The 20,227-nt window shown below is 36.2% G+C and overlaps 1 protein-coding gene and 1 pseudogene across 1 annotated transcript in view; one reads left to right on the plus strand and one right to left on the minus strand.

Annotated features, from left to right (window-relative positions):
• Positions 1-20,227, minus strand: part of CUNH18orf63 (chromosome unknown C18orf63 homolog) — a 59,066-nt gene that overhangs the window by 5,593 nt on the left and 33,246 nt on the right. The gene's annotated exons all lie outside the window — the stretch shown is intronic.
• LOC109117520 lies at positions 10,537-12,099 on the plus strand (annotated as a pseudogene).

Here is a 20,227-nt window from a genome sequence, read left to right on the forward strand (position 1 = left end):
AACAAAAAAAAAAAAAAAAAAAAAAAAAGGAAAACACAGAAAAATGGACAGATTTCTAGATACATATGAATTACCAAAGTTGAAAGAAGATATAAAAATTATAAACACCCCAATTACAATCAGTGAAACTGAAAGCATAATTAAAAGAAAAGCCCAGGTCCTAATGGACTCACTGTTTAATTCTACAGGACATTTAGAGAAGAAGTACTGTCAATACTCTTTAAACTTTTCAATGAAATTGAAAGGGAAGCAATATTTCAAAATTCATTCCTGGAAGCAAGTGTTACTTTGATTCTAAAGCCAGGGAAAGACCCAACCAAAAAAAGAGAAGCACAGGCCAAACTCTCTAATGAACATAGATAACAAAAATCCTCAATAAGACATTGGCAAACAAAATATAGAGGGTCATCAAGATCATACACTCTGATCAAGTCAGATTTATTCCAGGCATGCAAGCATGGTTCAACATACATAAATCAATAAATATAATACACTACATTAACAGAGTCAAAGACAAAAAAATATGATCATCTCTATAGATGCAGAAAAAGCATTCAAAAAAAATTCATCACCCATTCATGATGAAAACCCTGCAGAAAACTGGAAGCAATGGTCTTTATCTCAACTTGATAAAGACTATGTATGAAAAACAAACAGCCAACATCATACTAAATGGTCAAAAGCTGAAAACCTTCATGCTAAAATCAGGAACAAGACAAGATAGTTGTCCACTATCACAACTCCCATTCAATATAGTTTTAGAAACATCGGCCACAGCAATTAGACAAAAGAAAGAAATGAAAGAAATTAAGGAAATTAAAGAAACAACCCCTTTCACAATAGCATCCAAGAAAATGAAATAACTAGGAAGCAATCTAACAAAGGAAGCAAAAGACCTCTACATTGAGAACTATAACACTCTGAAAAAAGAGATTGAAGAGGATATAAGGAAAAGGAAAGATATCCCTTGCTCCTGGGTAGGAAGAACCAATATAGTAAAAATGGCCATGCTTCCAAAACTGCTATACAGATTCAATGCAATTCCTGTTCAAATCCCAACAGTGTATTTCTCAGAAGTAGACAAAACAATACAAAAATTCGTTTGGAACCAGAAGAAATCTACAATAGCAAAAGCCACTCTAAGCAACAGAGACACAGCAGGGGGTATCACGATCCCCAACTTGAAACTACTACAACGCCACTGTGTTAAAAACAGCATGGTACTGGCAAAGAAATAGACCCAAGGATCGGTGGAATAGATTAGAAGACACCCAAACAACTCCAGATATACTAAGCTACCTCATCTTTGACAAAGGAGCCAACCATCCTCACTGGAGGAAAGATAGCCTCTTTAATAAATGGTGTTGTAAAATAACTGGATTTCAACTTGCCAAAGATTAAAACTAGACCCTTATCTTTCACCAAGCACTAAACTAAAATCCAAGTGGATTAAAGATCTAAATATTAAAAAAGAAACACTAAACTTGCTGGAAGATAAGTTAGGCAGAACTCTTGAAGACATTGGCATAGGAAAAGACTTTATGAACAAATCCTCAGTAGCATGGGAACTAGTAAAAAGAATCAACAACTGGGATCCCATCTTTTTAAAAAGCTTCTGCAGTGCAACAGAAACCACCAACAGAGCTAAGAAATAACCTATAATGTGGGAAAAATTTTTATCAGCTGTTTCTCAGACAAAGGTCTACTATCTAGAATACATAAAGAACTAAAAAAATCAGGACCCCCAAAAATATAAAGACCCGATTAAAAAATGGGCATCCGAAATGAATAGATATTTCTCAAAGAAGTAAAAGCAGCAAGTAAATATATGAAAAAATGTTCCACATCACTGGTCATTTGAGAGATGCAGATGAAAACAACACTGAGATTCCACCTCACCCCACAAAGAATGGCTGCTATCAAGAAATCAACCAATAACAAATGTTGGCAGTGTTGTGGAGAGAAAGGAACCCTTCTCCATTGTTGGTGGGAGTGCAAACTGGTGCAACCACTATGGAAATCAATATGGAGATACCTCAAAGAGCTGGGACTACAGGTTCCATTTGACCCAGCCATCCCTCTGCTGGGTATCTTTCCAAAAGAACTAAAAGAATCATATCACAGTGATGTATGTGCACCCATGTTTATAGCGGCACAGTTAGTAATAGCTGAAACTTGGAAACAGCCTATTTGCCTATCAGTTGGAAACTGGATAAAAAAGATGTGGTTTTTCTATAAAATGGAATACTACTCAGTCATAAAGAATGACAAATTAGATTCATTCATAGGAAAATGGATACATATGGAGGACACACTCCTAAGTGAAATAAGTCACACGTGTAAATACTGAATAGTTTCTCTGGTGTGAAAAACTATAATAGTACATAGATCAAAATGAGATAGCTGACAATGGGAAAGTGGGAAGGGTAGGGGAAAGGTAATAAGGGAAAAGAAAAAAATATGAGAAAATGAAAAAATATAATAAAGTATTTGTAATTGGGGAGGGGAGGAGGGGGCGAAGGTAGGGCAGAGATAAGGAGAAAAAAATGAGAACCAAGACCTGTCATGTAAAGGTACAAGACCCCAATAATGAATGTGACTGTAATGTATACCTAAAATGTACCAATAAACTAAAAAAAAAAATAATAATAACATTATGATCTATAGAACAGTTGAGTAAAAAATATAAATGAGAATCTGGTATAATATGCACAATTTCTGATGACCTGTATCCATCCTTTCAAGATAATACAGATTAAAGTATATTCTAGCTTCTATATAAATCAACTATAAACATTATAAAGAGAGATACACATTGCACTGAAAACGTTTCTGCAATCATCTTGCTCAGACCGCTTACCTCTTCACTGCTTCAACCAAGGTGTGGCTTTCTCTTGAGCTTCTAAAGTCCCACCTCCTCTGAATCCCCTACCAATCAGCATAAAGCGACTATTTTTCTCAGCTCTCCAAGATTGACTACCAGTTAGTATTTACTGCCACAAAAATAATCCAAGGTAGTGATGTTTTACCCCATCCAAACAGACACAAGATTGTTGGAGAGTAATAATCATGACTTATTCTTTTTTTTTTACATATTTATTCTTATATCCCTTACAATTCTTCACAAATAATTCTGGAAAAAATTCAACTAATAACTCTGTCTACAGTAGGGTTTTAAGAATACATGGAATTTTTCCCTACAGGGTAAGTTATTCTGTGTCTTAATCATGTTTGCATTGAATTTGCCTATTGTAGTGCCCTGTACCTAGCAGCAATTCAGCAAGTATCTATCAAACTGACTGCTCACATGCATCAAAGAAAGCCAAGTGTTTAGAATATTTTTTTTAAATTGTGGATATACATATAACTCATAAAATTTACCATTTTAAGTACATAATTCAGTGGCTTTAAGTAAAATAAAAACTTGACTTGTGTTACATAACCATTACCACTATTTCTAACCTCTTCATTCCAAACAAAAACTCTGTATTTTACAAACAATAATTCCATGTTTCCTCATCTAACCCCTGGTAACCTGTACTCTACTTTCTATTGCTATGAATTTCCCTACTGCAGATACTTCATGTGGAATCATACAGTATTTTTGTGTCTGGTTTATTTCATTTAGCATAATGTTTTCAGGGTTCATCCATGTTGTAGTACGTATCAGAATTTCATTCTCTTATGGCTAAAGATTCCACTGCAAGTACATATGACACTGTTTATCCATTCATCTGTTGATAGAAAGTATTTATAGTCTCTTAAAATACTTATCTACTGAGTCTTAAAGTCTGCAAAAGAGGGGTGTGTGGCAATAATCTGAAACACTGAACATAGTGCTCACATTTCCACATCAAAAATGTATCACAGCTTAAAGCAGCATTTTAAAATTTCTACAAATAGTACACAAACCAGAGCAACTTATTTTTCTCTCCACTACTGAGATCAGTTGCTAAATGGAATTGAGAGAAGGCTAGGACAGACTTTGGGTGATCAGAATTGTCAATGCGCACAAGAAAAGTAAAAGACTGATCCAGTTAAGTATTAAGTTCAACAAGTTACATCAAAATTTAGTGGCTTTAAATTAACATACCAATAGAACTTCAATATATAAACACTGGGAGACACAATTTAGCTCTGGGGAGTAAAGACCAAAGTGGAGCTGTTCTTCTAAAGACGCTGATATCAGCCATGGCAAACCTTTTAGAGACTGAGCGCCCAAACTGCACCCAAGACCCACTTGTTTACTGTAAAATGTCAATGCTGCAATTAAGCTTGAAAACTGAGGTTTTAGTTTAGAAAAAAAAAACAAAAAAACAACTGTTACCTGATGCTCAGCTGCTGGGGCAAGGTAGCTAGACTGCGGACAGGGTTTTGCACGGCCGCCACTGCACATGCGCCGTAGCTTTGCCACCACTGCCTTCCACATAGCTGGTACCAAAAAAAAAAAAAAAAAGCTAAAAACTGTCTGAGAAAAGCTTGAATACCATCTTTTTCAAGATATCATAAAAGCAGAGACTACCACCAGGTCAAGAAATGAAGGCTGCCCCAGTCCCAAAGGGTACGGTAGGCAGATGTTTAACAGGACTCCAATTCATTTTCCCCCTAGTGGTCCTTCTCGGACTAGAGCCTGCAGTGTCAGAGTGACATTTTCTCCTTTGAAATTAGGTTTTGATTCAAAATAGCTAATTAGATGAACATACACGATATCTGGAGGAAAACTTGTATCATGGCTGTTTTTCCAAAAAGCTTAATTATGAATGCCTTCTTTGATTTTCAGTCGAGGTTAGCAGAAGCTCAATGGCCCACTCACCAGCTTTGCAAATGTCCAGAGCAGACAGAGCTTACTGCATGCATTCTTCTCCTACAGGCCATAAAATCCAGCGATACACTTTGCCCTCAATGCACCATTACCCTTACCCTATGAATGCCACATAAGCACTCATATGATTATGAGGATTCTTAAATCTGACTGAAATTCTATCTTGAGGTATTGTCAGAAGTGGCTAAGTCACCTTGAAGTGTCCAGATTGATTTTTTTTTTCTATTTCATGAAGAAAGAGTTTAAGAACTTAGGTAAAATTGATTATAGAAAAGCAAGAACCACTCATTTTTTTGGATTTTTGGGTTTCATAAACTATAGTAACATTTGAACATTATAGCTATTACTTGAGATACTAAAAGAAAAACATTAGACAGATTCATATAAGCATAAATTATATTCTGATATAAAATTTTTAAAGTATATACATCTTATGTCTGAAATATGTTTACATTTATACACTATTATTTCGTCTTCATCTACTGAGAAATATACATCGGTTGAAAACAGTTTCCAGGAGTCTGTTTTGCCCCCTAGCCTGTCAATATATTATTTACTTATTCTTTCAATGCTTGAAATACTGTGAACAGCCCAAAGGGGAAAACTTCTAGGTTTATATTCAAAATTTATAAAAGAGTGCAAAGGGTCTATGTAAACAGCAGATGAGATCATAAATAATTCACAGAACTTAAATACATGTAAATGGTCCACAAACCAAAGCTTTGTGAAGTTACATGTCAACAAAAAAACATATGCTTACTATATCATTATTCCTCTAGGTATCATTAGAAAATGTAGTTTGGCTGACTTAATTTCTTTCTTTTTTTTTTGGTACCGGAGATCGAACTCGTGACCTTGTGCTTGCAGGCAGGTGGCAGAAGGCTGACTTAATTTTTTGAGTTTATATATAATGTTTGTAACTTTATACATTAACATAAAATTACAGAGAAAATCAGAAAGCTTTAGCCTACACTTAAATATGAATGGATATCTAATGGAGGCCTAGTGTTAAGATCATAATTAGATGAAACTTGAGAAATAACCAAAATGACTGATCAAACTTACCTTTAAAATTTGGTCCTATGCATACATCACTTTAGTGTGTGTCTTGTTTAAAGCTGAACCAGAAGTCAATCAAGCTTAAATCTAACCCTAACATTCTGGAAATATGAGGTTTCAAAGAGTGTTAACTTTAAATGACATGACACAACAAACAAGTAACAAGTGAAACTCAGACTATTAGGTTACTATTCAGAGTAAATGCTCTTGTTTTTCTAACAAGTAACTCTGTAACAAATATTATAGAATAAAAGAGATTTAAGAGACATGATGACTAACCAAAGTGAGCTGGAATTTATTTATCCTGACTTAAAATCCCTGAAAATAAGTCTTTGAGAAAAATGGGAAATTACAGTATGAACTAATATTTTATGGTATTAAGGAGCTATTGTTAATTCTGTTAGATGTAAGAATGACATGGGGTTATATAAAAATTATTTTTAAAAAATCTCATATGTGCTAAGATGCATAATACAGTTTTTTACAGGTGAAATCATATCATATCTAAGATTCATTTCAAAATGTTCCAGTTTATCCTGACTTTAAACTGTCAAGGAGTTTTCATTACACCAGTATTTTTAAAAAATCTTTGAAAATTTCTGTAGATTGAAAAAAAGCTTAGCTAAGCACTCCTGCTAATTTATTGTTATTTTTTAAAATCAGTGGAGCTTAAAATACTCAGGAGTGGATATAAAGGCCTATTTTGTCCCATGTAAAACTGAGATGGGCCATTTTAGACTCAGGATGGCTGAGAAGGTTGATCAAGGCTATCTGGTGCCTGATTCACTTCCCTTCTTGCTTTCCCCAACCTTGCTTCCTTCCTGTCTTCCAGGTATTGCTTTCAGGAGCAGTCTCTAGATTCCAATTCAGAGTCACTCCTAGAAAATGCAATCTGTGACAAAGGCAGTTAACACCACCACTTTTTCTTCACCATGTTTTACAGCTGAAGAAACAAAAGCACAGGGAAACCAAATTTTGCCTGAAATTACATAGATATTATGGGATTCAAATCCAGACAGACTGATTCTATAGCCTGAATTCTGAACCAGCAACCTAAACTCTTCCACTATGAAGATCTCACTCTCTGGTTTTTGATTCTCATTCTGCAATGTATTTAACCACATGTCATTAGCTAAAACATTTGGGTGAAACCAAATATGGTGGCACATACCTTTAATCCCAGCACTCGGGAAGCTGAGGCAGGAGGATTGCTGAGTTTGAGGCCAGCCTGGGCTACATAGTGAGTTCAGGGCCAGTTTAAACCACATAGTGAGATCTTGTCTCAAAAAACAAAAACCAACAACAACAACAACAACAAAATTTGGATGTTCTGTGTTTCAGTTCCCTTTTATGCAAAATTGAGAAAATAGTTCCTTATCCCAAGGGTTAGATTTGATAATTAAATAAGATAATTCCTATAAAAATAGCTGGCATACAGAAGGTAGCACAAATGAATAGAATAAATTCTTATTGTCTGGGTTCCATTTATCAGAAGCAATATAAAGATCTGAATTTCCAGTTAAGTGATTTTACATTTAACAGCAAATTTCTCCAAGTATATTGCCCTGATTTACTATTTCAAAATTAGTCATTGAATTAAAATATTAAAGTCAATAATATATTTCATTAAAATGCATGATATAATTATATGTCTTCTTCCAAATACCTAAAATGTGGATTTGGCTAAGAGCTAAACTTTTAAAAATGTTATGGATGAGCAAAAATTTAAGGATCACTGTCAAAAAGATGTCAATGGTATTTGTCCATCTACATTGTCTTCTAAAAAAATGGCGTTTTTGGATGTGACCTGCTAGGTCCAGGCCAGACGTGATTATCCTCTATTACCAGCAATGCCACTTTTCTGGCCTTCACATATGTTTTCCTTAAGGCACTGAGGGCTGTTCTGTCTCCCCCTGGCAAACTTGGCAGCCTCGTGGTCCTTCCTCAGACTCAAATGATCCCAAGGCCACTAGGATGTTTGGAGTGGGAACTTCTTCTTTGATGCCTTGGGTACAGTCTCAAAATAGGCCAATCTCAGACTGGTTTTTTTTTCCTGTGGTACATCCCATAATCTCGCTCTCCCAGCCCTGGTCCATCCATTACCCCTCCTTTGTAAACACTGCTGGATATTAAACCATTTCTCCCCTTCGTGACACTGCAGCTGCAGTCAGCATCTTCCCCGGTTTTAATGTGATGTGGAACTAGGTGGTGGGGAGCTCAGCGTCACTGCCGCATCCTTCCTCCTCCCTGCTGCTGCCATTCCACAAAATGGAAAAGTTAGACTAAAAAGGAACAGTCACTGCTTCCACTTAGTTAATTTTAACTATGTAAAATTATAGGTAGCCTGAGCCATTTTTCAGAGATTCCTTAGGCTAAAAGTTCATAAAAGCACAAAAATAAAGCAATGCATTTTTATGGTACAATGTTGAAGGTTTATTACAAACTTATTTTACATACTCCTTTTTGGTTTTTGAAAAGGAAATATGTGATTTGTACAAATATATGTATTATATATGGGAACTGTAAGGTGAAATATAATGTAAATGTCATGTATATCCTAGCCAGTGTAAGAAATGGGTCATGATGATCATTAACCTTTAAAACAACTTGTAGTGGAGGAACTGCGGCTGCCAGGGGTGGTAGGAGGGCTCCTGTGGTTACCATTCCCTGGCCAAGCGACCCTGGGATTGGTAAGGCTGGAAGTCAGGGAGGCAACAGGAAGGAGGAGGGCAAAAGCTCTCAGGCAGGCTCCAACCAACAAGTCCTCTGCAACATCTCCTCTCCCCCCACCACACTGTGGCTTTTCCATGGAGGGGGAGCCCACAGTGGAGGAGACTCCCCACAGAGGGACAGTACAGCACATCCACAGGGTCAGGGGTGACAGCAGTGAGGACAACTCTCACCAGGTCTCAGTGAAAATCTCATATGGTGGAATCAAAACTGGAAACAACAAAACTTGCTATCAGCAGATGGGTACATGAACAACTTGTTATTCACCCACATGATGGCATGGAATGGCTCAACCACTGACAAGCAATAGCACATATGAAAGCCAGCAGAGTTATACTGATTGAATACTCTCTGCAAAAATTTTTTAAAAATTACATGCTGAATGATTACAGCTTTGGCACATCTAGAAAGTACAAACTATCTATGTGGGACACAAAGTACATGGGCTCCTTGGGACATGATTACAAGGTGGCCACAAGGAAAGATTCAAAGTCTACATGTGTTCACCATCCCCATTGGAGTGATGGTTTCTAGGGTCTAAAAGACTATCTGCCATGTAGTCACCACATGCTGTCCCACCTCACTCTGTGTCATGATACTGAATACTACACTTTGGCATTAAGTTCATTAGCTAAGTATATATAATTTGTGTGTACCTCAAAGCTGCAACCACACCAGAAGTTACAATTTGAAACCAACATATATCATTCTCTAAGGAAAATTATTCTAGAAATTTCTGCAATGTCTCAGTACTCCCTATTTAACTGAAAATGATGACACAATACAGAAAGAAAAATATCTTAAAATTTTAGAGCTGAATATAAATACCCAGCACTACTCTTCAGAGAAAATGGCTCCTCTGCATGGAAAAGACCTCAGCACTGTGCCCAACAAATGCAAAATCTCAGTGCCATATGTTGCTTTAAAAGTGAAAAATGTCACTAATTCCTAATATCACAGAATGCTTTCCTAGTTTTTCTTTTGCTGTTTCTAAATCACACACTTAATTAGGTAAGATGGTGCCTAAGTGTAATTCCAGCATTTGGGGTAGCAGAGGCAAGAAGATCACAAGGTGAAGCCCAACCTGACAAATTTAGTGACTTAATGAGACAGTGAGTATCTGATTTTTTTTTTTCTGGTACTGGGGATTGAACTCAGGACCTTGCTCTTGAAAGGCAGGCACAGTGCCACTGAGCTAAATCCCCGGTGCAACAGCAAGTATCTAAAAAAAAAAAAAATTAAAAGATATAGTTCAATACGAAGATGCAGGGTTCAAGACCCAGAACTGAAAAAGTAAAAAACTAATACAGAGAGCCATGGATTTAGCTCAATGGTCCCCCTACCTGCCTTGCAAGTACAAAGTCCTGAGTTCATTCCCCAGGTACCAATAAAAATAAAAAAAAAAAAAAAAAAAAAAAAAAAATTAAAAGATATAGTTCAATACGAAGATGCAGGGTTCAAGACCCAGAACTGAAAAAGTAAAAAACTAATACAGAGAGCCATGGATTTAGCTCAATGGTCCCCCTACCTGCCTTGCAAGTACAAAGTCCTGAGTTCATTCCCCAGGTACCAAAAACAAAACAAACAAAAAAATGAATATAGTAGTTATATAGATGATAGATTAGATAAAAATATACATAGATAGATTCTTAGGTAAGTAAGAGGCCACTGATTTATTTAGTATGAAGGAAAAGATGGGTCCACAGATTCTTCTTAAGGAAGGGGCACTCAGGTTGTAGAACCCTAAGACATGACCTCATACCTTGGCAACACGCTCAAACAGAACCCTTGCTAATAGGCATCACATTCTAGTAACAGCTGTCTCTCAACCTCACTTGGCCAGGGAAGGTCAACAGTGAACATGCTGAGCTGCTTCCCTATTTCCAGGAGCCAGACACGGAAAGAATCTGTGAAAGATTGTGAAGATGGCTGACTCCATCCAGATGTCACACTGCAACAGCCACCCAACTGTCCCAGGCACTCCAGGGAAGGTCTCCCTGGGACTTCCCACCAGTGACTCAGAAGAGCAAGGTACCCACACAAAGTCTTCCTAAGCTCAAATACTGATGCACAGAAACAGGAAAGAGTAACCCTTTAAGTGATAAGGTTTTGGAACAAGTTGATGAAGAGAATGAGGCAGTGAACACCAGGGAAAGTTGGCAACGCTTCATCCAGTTTAGGTCTTCAGGACTTCAATTTGCTCCAGGTCTTAGAGAGAGGAAGTTATGCAAAAGTACTGTTGGTTCAATTTAAAAAAATAACAGATCGTGTTGGGTATGGTGGTGCATGCCTGTAGTCTCAGTACTTGGGAGGCTGAGGCAGGAGGATCACTGTAAGTTTGAGGCCAGCCTGGGCTACATCGTGAGTTTGAGGCCAGCCTGAGCTACACAGTGAGTTTGAGGCCAGTTTAAACTACATAGCAAGAGCCTGTCTCAAAAAACCAAATCAAAACAAAACAAAACCCCACAAAACAAACAAACAAAGAAACAAAACTCCAGACTGTATTTATACAATGAAAGTTGCAAAAAAAAAGAGCTTGTCAATATTGACTGGGTACAGAGAGAGAAGGCACCTAATCATCCTTTTCCTGTTGGACTGCATTCTTGCTTTCACACAGAAAGCAGACTGTTCTTTGTTCTAGACTATGTAAATTGAAGAGATCTAATGTTTCATATGCAGCAACAAAGAATAATTCCTAAACAACATGCTAGGTTTTAGCCTGCAGAAATCAGTTTAGCATTCAGTTGTCTTCACAAGAGAGGGATACTTTATAGAAATTTGAAATTGGACAATTTATTAATCAGAAAGGAACATTAAACTCACTGACTATTGTGTGTGTGTGTTAAGGAAGGCTTACAGCCAGGAGATACGACGAGCACTTTTTGTGGCATTCCTAATTATCTTGCTCCAGAAATTATAAGAGGAGAAGATTATGATTTCCATTTCAAGTGGTGGACTCTTGGAGTACTAATGTTTGAGATGATGGTTGGAAAGTCTCCATTTCATATTGTTGAGAGCTTTAATAGCTCTTGTGAAAACTCAATCAATTATCTCTTGCAAGTTGTTTTGAAAAGAAAAATACACTTACCACATTCTCTGTAAAAGTTGAAAGTGTCCTGCAGAGTTTCCTGAACAAGGACCCAAAGAAATGATTGGGCTGTCATCTTCAAACAGGATCTGCTGATATTCAGAATCTATTCTTTCAAAATGTTGACTGAGATATGATGGAGCAAAATCAGGTGTTACTTCCCTTCAAACCAAATATTCCTGGGGAATTTGGTTTGGACAACTTTGACTCTCAGTTTACTAAGGAAGCTGTCAAGCTAACTCCAGGTAACAATGACATTGTGAGGAATATTGATGGATATGAATTTGTAGGTTTTGAGTACATCAATCGTCTTTTAATGTATGAAGGAGTGTGTCTGAGCCTAATTTTTCAACTATGCATTCTGCTTATGTTGCATGGAAAAACTTATCAGTCTGGATAGAATTAACCATTTCATAATTGTCTGGAAGCTAATTTTAATTTCATTTTTGAAGTTATATTTAAATGTAATACTTGATTCTTATAGTCTATAATAGAGGATATTAAAGGATTGTTTGCTTTTGTAGATACAGTTGCTTTTTGTGATTTGACTTAAATAATGAGGAGGCACTTGCTTGTTAACCAAACTTATAAACACATTCTTCCATTTGTTAAGTGCAAACAGAATGTATAATATTTATTTTTTCTTGTTTACTCTGCAGGAAAATAATTTGTCTTTTAAGTTGAATGTCTTAACTATGCTTGTTTCTCTCCAAACCACATCATTTTCACTTTTAGGCCCCAGTTTATTCAGTCTTCAGGGAAACAAAAAACAAAAAAAAATTGAATAAATCTATCTCCTTAATTAAGTTTTTTAGTAAGGTAACACATGAAATAGTAGAATTCATTTTAGGGGCAGAATTCTCTGACTATTTTTATTAAAATTAGTAGTTAGCCACTTTCTTTAGTTACCAGATACAACATTCTTCTGTTTATTTTAGCACCATTTTTATGCAAAGGACTTGAAAAGTAACTGTGATCATAAGTAAGTCACAATGGCACAATCTTAGTAAAATTTAATTGTAGAGAAGCTATCTAGTTTTAAATTTAGAATGATTTAAATTTTGTAGGCACTTAATAAATTATCTTTTTATCAAATGCTCCATTTCATTATAAATGTAACTTTTCCAAAGCTTGTAGTCATATGTTGTCTTTTCTTCAAATGACTAAATTTTAAAGTAATGAAAACCTCAAAATAAAATGTTTATATACATTCACATGTTTATTTGAGAGGTATATGTGTTTTTATCAATGCCTGGGACTTGGTTTAAAACAAAAGCAATATTCACATCATAAACTTATAGAGAATTCTGACATGTCAGTAATATGTTTATAGTCATGATCTTTCAAGTGTGCTTTTACTCATAGGACATTTCAGTATGTAGAATAATCACATAGGGACTTTATTTATAATGCTAATTACTGGATTCATATTAGAAATCTTTTGGGCCTTTAGACCTTGTTTTGAGAAACAGTAAGAACTGTATTCGTGGTAAAATATTTTAAGATGGTATAAGCAGCCAGCTCATGTACATTTTTAAAAAGATTTTAAATGACTTCATTAGGTATCTTCCTTGATTCCCTCAACAAAATCTTTGTCAGTTTTCTACCAATAATATACAGATGATGAGGGCCAGTGATGGAGGCCCAGAGTTCAATTTTCAGTTCAGTACAAAAAACAAAAAACAAAAAACTATCTATCTATCTATCTATGGCATTTTTCTTTTATGAGGTTTTAATCTTTATTCAAGGTGGTCTTTTGTTTTTAAGTAGTAAAATTTACTGTGTATATTTTATGCCGAATTGCATTACAGATGTGTTTTTTGGGTTTTTTTTTTTCTTTTTTTTGGTACTGGGGATCAAACTCAGGTCTTTGTGCTTTCAGGGCAGGTGGCAGAACCACTGAGCTAAATCCCTGGCCCACAGATATGTTTTTAACTTTTTATTTTTTTGCAGTCTTTAAGTATCATACCAGTTGTTTTCATATTATATATAGTTCTTTCAAAATAAACACCAGTGAAAAAAGGCAGTTTATAGTCAGAATGACTGGCATTTTGGTGTTCTAGGAAATAATTTATTTTGCATAATCCTGTGGGCAGATCATTTTATGTGTATGCATCCTGGATTAAATATCAAGAACTATGCTTGTTCAGTGCTGGTACATTTGCTTTATAAATGTTTTGTTTTGATTTTTGTCATGCAGAATATTGCCTTGGTTATCATAATCTGTATTTGTGTACCTTCTTTTTAAAGTTAAAAAATCTTTAAATAAAACATTAAAAGTTACAAAGAAATAAATAAATTTTATATGGCCTTTTCCAAAGCATCTCACATCTAGGTTATCATGTTCTGTACCATCTTCCTTCAACTAGTTGTGTGAATGTGTGTGTGTGTGTGGGGGGTTCCTTTGATTGTTAATGAGTGAGTCATGGGGGTGTGAAGTTGGGGATTATATTTGGCAGCTTCCTTTGGTCTCTTCCCCTATTCCCTGCTTCCTGGATCCCATGAGTTGAGCTTCTTTCCTTGGCCAGGACTCTCTGACATGTTTCTGCCATGGATCCAGTGAACTACATACTAAAATCTCTGAAATTGTGACTCAAAATAAAGTTGTCTTCCTTTAAATTGTGGGTGCCAGGGTTTTCTGTCAATGACAGAAAGCTGGGTTACCAAATTCATAAACTGATTAGTGACAGATGATATGGATTGGCCTAGCCTGAAGAGACAAATGATCTCAGATACTGGCTATGGTGAATCTTAATTTAGAATTATAAAGAGAATGAAATAGTAAGCATAGTTGCAAAAGCTGAAAAAAGTGTTATGAAGATATGGTGTTTGGAAACTTCAATAAAACAGAGGCCCCTACCAAGTAAAGAAAACAGTCTGAGCAGACACATCAAAACAGAGATTGTAGCCCATGGACATGCCCTCTAGACCATACTGGGTTTTAAACAGCTTTCCAAATATAGTTCCAGTATGTATAACCCTATAAAACAAAACACTCCCTCCTACTGCAAAAATGGAAAACATTCTTCCCCATAAGAACAAAATTTATCTGTTAGCTATATACCAGCACAGAAGGTTATACTCAAGAAAATCGCCATATCTTTTTGCTTTTTGTGATAATGAGGATTAAGCCAAGAGTATTCATGCTAAGCTACATCAGTAGCTCATTTTTATTTTATTTTGCAAGACAGGGTCTTGTTATGTCACTATCTGCTCAGGTTGGGCTTGAACTTGTGATTATTTTATATTGGCCTCCCAGAGTACTGGGGTTACAGGAAATGCACCATCGTGCCCAGGGAAATCTCCATGATATTAGTGGGACATAGCAGCTTTTCTAAGAAGGACTCAAGGAATCTGATGATAAGGCAACACTAATCTCCCCATTCCTTCCCAATGCATTCAGTGGAGAGGGCTTCTTCTGCCTCTGGATAAAATTGAGTGGGCCATTCCTATTGCTTTTAGGCTCAAAGAAAATCCAGCTACATACAATGCAAAAAGTTCGATTCATAAAGAAGACAAATAATTTTAAATTCTAAGTTTACATGTATCTATGACTGTGGTCTCAGAATCCATAAAGCAAAAGCTGAAAATAGGAAACATAGACAAATTCCCCATTATAGAGGGAGATGAAAACCCAATTCTCAGCACCTGATAGATCTTAATGCATTTGAGCTGGAAATTTATTAAAAAGGCAACTAGAAAATTCTCATATTCTAGAAAAGACAGGCTGAAGGTCAAATGAGATAACAGTAATCTGAAAATATTTTGAAATAAATGATAAATATTCATCATTCAAAATAACATTAAAAGCATGATGTAGTATGAATGAACCCAATAAAAGTACAAAAGACTGAAAATTATAAACTACTGTTCTGAAAAATTAAAGAAGATATCTTTTAAATACAGGGAGAAATGTAAAATATTCATGGTTAAAAGGCTTAATGAAGTTCTAATCATAATCCTCAAAGCATCAATGTGTGTGTATGTATGTGTGTATAACTTGATAAACTGAAACTATGTGTGGAAATAAATGGATCAAGAATAGCTAACAGGCCCTCTCCCTCCAGGAGCCGCCATCGCTCCAGCACTAGGAGGGCCTGCTTGGGCCCCGACACAGCCTGGGAAGGATAGCCATGCCCTTTCCTGCCAGGAGCCACCATTTCTCCGGCGCCAGGAAGGTAGCCGCGGGGGTACCCCTGAACCCTCACAATTCCTCCAATCCCCCCCCCACGATCAGACCTCCTAATTGTGCCAATCTTTGGACCCACGCTGCAGAGGCAGAGGTAGTCATAAAGGGTATTTTTCTGAGTTCCCAACTTTGAATATCTTGGAAGAAAAGGAGTGGGAAACCTGTAGTAGAACAGTGTGGAGTTCAACCGTTCAGGAGGTTGGGGAACTCAATCTGGCCTTGCAGCCCAAGGTCAGTCTGCGTCGTATGGTTCTGCCATCAGCTAGCTGAGATCAGGGGTCTTGGTTCTGCACATGGCTGTGCATGTTGTATATTATGACAGCAGAGATAATAGTTTGAAAGAGGCCCTTCAAATCCTTTTTTTTCTTTCTTTTCCTCATTCCACTCTGCAAACTCTATCTTTTTTCTGTCTTCTTTCCACAACTCAGTCTCTTGCTCCACCATATTATCCCTCATCTCCCTTTCTGTTTCTGCTCCTGCCCTAACTCAGATTTCCTCTTTTATCATTTTTTCTCTTTTCTTTAGGTTCTTTTCTTCTTTCATTCTGCCTCACACAGGGGTCAGTGGGTTCAAGGGAAAGTGAGCCCCTATTGCTTTTAAGGGGATATATTCTTGTCCTTGTACTTCTACTCTGTGTATCTCTTTTGAATTCAACAGTTTCCTGAATATTGTGTGGTCATTCTATGTTGTCTGGCTGCACTTGAAACATTCTCCAATTCTTTTACTTATCTACTCCTCTCATTCTAGCTGTCTGAGCCCCCATCCTAAATGGTAAATATACTATGTGGAAAAGTCTGTTCAATGCAGACATGTTTTGGACTACTTCTTGATTTCAATTTAATTCACATGGTTTAAGGGTGATAGACTAGTAACTACCACAAGTGGTCAGTTTCCAAGTTGTGCTTGATCATATTGTGTTGCTGGTTTTATCAGTTGGGATAAAGGATTGTGGTTGATTTGATGAGCTATTTTCTCTGATGTTATGAAGATGAGAACGTCTGTGGGTCATTAGAAACGCAGAAGCTAGGGCACAACTATATCAGGAAGATTTGGGTGATAACCCAGAGATTAAACCAAGGACAGCCCAACTGCAAAAATAAAAATGAGAAAAAACTTAAGCAAGACACAAAGACAGACTTCCAGTTCACCAATGGCAGACAGTATGGGAAATGTGTATGAACAGGCCGATAGTGAACCACTAGGACACCCTGAACTCAAAGCACAGGAAGTAACAAAACAGATCAATCAGGCTCTAGAAAAATTCAAAACAGAAATAATTTCCCAAATAATCATAGAGACGGTGAGCAAAATGAAAGTCATGATTAGAGACTCTAGAACAGAAACTGACAAAAAAATAGATGATCTCAGGACCATGGTAGAAGCCATGAAGGCCCAGCATAAGAAAGAAATGGAAACAATAAATGCCCAACATAGGAAAGAAATGGAATCCATAAAACAGATTTAAACAGATATCCAGGAGATTAAACTCTCCATTGAAAGTGTAAGCAACAGAATAAAAGAATGAGAAGATAGACTCTCAGATATAGAAGATAAGATTGCAGTCAGTGACCATGAAAAGAGAGGTCTCTTAAGAGTAGTAGGGGATCATGAGAAATCGATCCAGCAACACCTAGGTGATGCAAAGAAGAATAATATAAGACTGATAGGAAACCATGAAGTAGCAGGAGCAAATACAACTGACTTAAAAAAGCTGTTCACAGAATTAATGACAGAAAATTTCCAAACAGAGGGGGATAATTTGACATTCAGATAAATGAGGCATATAGGACCCCAACTAGCCACAATCAAAAAAAATCTACACCTAAACATATAATAATCAAGATCCCAGAAACCCAAAAGAAAACAATACTAAAAGCAGTAAGAGAAAAGAAACAAATCACATGCAAAGGAAAGCCCATCAGAATCACAGCAGACTTGTCAACACAAACCCTTAGGGCAAGGAGAGCCTGGAGTGAGGTATTTCAAATACTGAAAGAGAACACCCTCCAACCTAGACTGATGTATCCTGCAAAACTCTCTTTCAAAATGGATGGGGAAATAAGATACTTCCATGACAAAGAACACCTGAGAAACTATATGAATACCAAACCAGCACTACAAGCAATTCTAAACAATATCCTAGAAAAAGACAATGAAGGTAACAACACCATGAGGCCCAATAGAGCAAATCAAATAGGCAAGACAAGAAACTAAAAGGAGAAGGCGAAACAGGAAAGAGTCAACAAAAGGCCAATAACATGACAATAATAAGTCAGTACATATCAGTTATAACCATCAATGTCAACTCACTAATCAAGAGAAATAGACTAACAGAATAGATTAAGAAGCAAAATCCAACAATATGTTGTATACAAGAAACACACCTAGTGCAAAAAGAAGCCCATAGACTGAAAGTGAAAGGATGGAAAACAATTCTCCATGTGACAGGAGCCCAGAAAAAAGCAGGAGTAGCAATCTTATTTGCAGACAAAGTAAATTTCAAACCAAAACTGATTAAAAGAGACAAAGAAGGCCACTGCATCCTTGTAAAGGGAACAATTCAAGAGGAAGAGATGACAATCATAAACATATATGCACCAAATATAAATGCCCCCAACTATAGAAAACAAATATTAAAAAACATGAAAAACTAAACAAGCACTAATACAAGTGTAGTGGGGGATCTAAATACCCCACTTTCACAAATAGACAGATCATCTAGGCAAAAAATCAACAATGAAATACTAGAACTGAACCAAGCTTTTGAACTCATGGACTTAATAGACATCTATAGAGTGTTCCACCCACAAAATCAGAATATACATTCTTTTCGGCTGCACATGGGTCATTCTTCAAGATAGATCACATACTAGCTCACACGACAGGTTTGAATAAATGCAAAAGAATCAAAGTTATTCCCTGTATATTATCAGATCATAGTGCAATCAAGCTGGAGATCAATAGCACAAGAAACCATAGGAACTCACAAACACATGGAAATTAAACAACACTCTCCTGAACAATCAATGGATCACAGAGGAAATTAAGGAAGAAATCAGACAATTTTTTACAAATAAATGAAAATGACAGTACAACACACAGGAATCTGTGGGACACAATGAAAGCAGTTCTATGCGGAAAATTCTTAGCACTGAATGTCCACACTAGGAAAAGAGTGAGATCAAATAAAAAACCTAATGATGAATCTTAGACTCCCAGAAAAACAAGAGCAAGAAAAACCCAAAGCTCAAACAAGAGAGGAAATTATAAAGATTAGAGCAGAAATCAATGCAATGGAAACTAAGAAAACAATACAAAAAATAAATGAATGGAAGAGTTGGTTTTTTGGAAGAATAAATAAAATTGATAAACCCTTAGCTAACCTTATCAAAAAAAGGAAAGAAAAGCCTCAGATCTGTGCAATTAGGAATGAAAAAGGTGAAGTCACAACAGATCCAACAGAAATCCAGAGGATAATCAATACCTACTTTGAGAAGCTGTACTCTAACAAAATGAAAAACACAGAAGAAATGGACAGATTTCTAGATACTTATGAATTACCAAAGTTGAACAAAGAAGATAAAAGCATTTTAAACACCCCAATTACAATAAATAAAATTGAAAACATAATTAAAAATTTACCAACAAAGAAAAACGAAAAGCCCAGGTCATGATGGATTCACTGCTGAATTTTACAAGACATTTAGAGAAGAACTATTGCCTTTGCTCTTCAAACTTATCAATGAAATTGAAAGGGAAGCAATACTTCCAAAACTCATTCCTGGAAGCAAGTATCACTTTGATTCCCAAACCAGGGAAAGATGCAACTAAAAAAGAGAACTACAGGCCAATCTCCTTAATGAATATAGATGCAAAACTCCTTAATAAGACACTAGCAAACAGAATTCAGAGGATCATGAAGATGATCATACATCCTGACCAAGTCAGATTTATTCCAAGGATGCAAGGATGCTTCAACATACATAAGTCAATAAATGTAATACACTATATTAACAGAGTCAAGGACAAAAACCTATGATCCTCTCGATGCAGAAAAAGCATTTGACAAAATTCAACACCCATTCATGATACAAACCCTGCAAAAAATTGGAGTAGATGGTCTATATCTCAACTCAATAAAGGCTAGCTATGAAAAACCAACAGTCAACATCATATTAAATGACCAAAAACTGAAAACCTTCACATTAAAATCAGGAACAAGACAAGGATGCCCACTATCACCACTCCTCTTCTATATAGTTCTGGAAACATTAGCCATAGCAATTAGACAAGAGAAAGAAATTAAAGCAATAAAGATAGGAAAGGAAGAAGTTAAAAT

This window comes from Fukomys damarensis, unplaced genomic scaffold (assembly GCF_012274545.1).
Source record: "Fukomys damarensis isolate Sample0158 unplaced genomic scaffold, DMR_v1.0_HiC HiC_scaffold_30, whole genome shotgun sequence".
In the NCBI taxonomy this organism is placed as follows: Eukaryota; Metazoa; Chordata; class Mammalia; order Rodentia; family Bathyergidae; genus Fukomys; species Fukomys damarensis.